Below are 1,659 nucleotides of genomic sequence, written 5' to 3'. Positions count from 1 at the left end.
CATTGGACTTGGGCAGTGTCCTTATTTTGATCTGTCGTTGGTTCCTGATTGGAGTGAGTAGATGTTCATCCCCATTTTCCCAAGGTTAGTGTCACATGCCAGTGTGATATTAAGAGTCTCTGAGCACAAAACTGGAACATTTCTTCCTTTAGGTCTTCCTGTGTCCCAGAGCAAGTGGTTCAGTGATCAAGTCTGTTAAGACACTAGCCACATTTAAAGACTAGGGAGCCCCAAGGCCTGCTCTCGAGAACTGCCAGCCATAGCAAGGGGAGAGGGCAGGTTTAACCCCCCACCAAAAAATATGACCCCCTTTTCCTGTTAACTCATACTGTAGTAAGCAAGGACAGGGAAGCAATCCTTTAATGTCACCCAAGGAGCACAAGGAAGGGTTCAGTGAGGGTGCCAGTCAGTGAGATTAAGAAGGTGGGGGAATGCCCAGGACAAACCTGAGCAGGGAGAAGTGGGGACATAAGGGCAGTCACTGTCACCTGTATAAACACACATCTATATGCTGTAAGGGATACAATCCTCTTGAGAACCCACACCGGGCCAGTTGTAGGGCAGGGGAACTACATAGTGAATCCTGGAGAGCAGAGAAGGGAGAGAGGGAGGGAGGGGGGAGGGAGGAGGGAGGAAGGGAGGATGGGGAGGGAGGGAGGGGGGGAGAGAGAGAGAGAGAGAGAGAGAGAGAGAGAGAGAGAGAGAGCACGAGCCAATGTGTCCTGTACAGTCATGGGACCCTTTGGGAGGGTGGGAGTAGGTGTCTCTATGTAGCCCCAGCTGTCCTACAACTCAAGAGATGAGCCGCCTGTGCCCGTAAAGTCCTGGAATTAAAGGCATGTGCCACCGTGCCCAACTCACAGGGCCTTTGTAAGAATGAAATAAGCAGAAAATAATGAGATCTAGAAAAGCCTACTGTTCAGGTTCAGCCTTGACGGAAGGTAAGGCCTAAAAGAAGTGTTGGGATTCAGACTTTGGACCGGAGGCCAAGGTGCTTATTTTACATACCAAAGCAGACCCGGTCTCCAGGTTCTCCCAGCATCCCTCAGTCCCTACCTGAACTTTCCATCGCAGAGGTTGGGCTTCTCCCTCAGAGGCTCTTCACTATATAATCCAGTTTCTGTCTGGATATCTTGTCTCCCAAGTCCCCTCTGCATTTCTCTTCCCCGTCCCCTCTGTCTCGTCTGCATTGTGACTTCCCTGGTCTCGTTCCTTGGGCCTGGTGAACCAGGCCAACCCCTACCCCCAGGAAACCTGCTGCCTACTTGAACTTGGCTTGAGTTGGCTTATTTTATCTGTGGAGATAACCTATCAAGAAGCTCAATGTTACTTTCTTCTGCAAGAGTTACAAACCATTTTTCTCTTCTTATTTTTTGGAGACAGGGTTTCCCTGTGTAGGCCAGCCCTGGCTGACCCGAAACTTACTCTGTAGACCAGGTTGGACTCGAACTCACCTGCCTGCCTGGAGTGCTGGGATTAAAGAGTGTGCACACCCCCCCCCCCCACACACACACTATTAAAGTTCTTATCCATTCACTCAGAGACAAACTGTCAAACTCTCTCCAGCTGAGGCTTTTTGGACTTGAACTAACCACGTTCTTGACTGCATGCGCAGGTAAAGGACATCATGGATCATACAGAAGAGGAAATTGTCAGGAT

This window comes from Rattus norvegicus, chromosome 10, assembly GCF_036323735.1.
Source record: "Rattus norvegicus strain BN/NHsdMcwi chromosome 10, GRCr8, whole genome shotgun sequence".
NCBI lineage: Eukaryota > Metazoa > Chordata > Mammalia > Rodentia > Muridae > Rattus > Rattus norvegicus.
The sequence above is the reverse complement of the archived record's forward strand: the minus strand, read 5'-3'. Positions refer to the sequence as shown.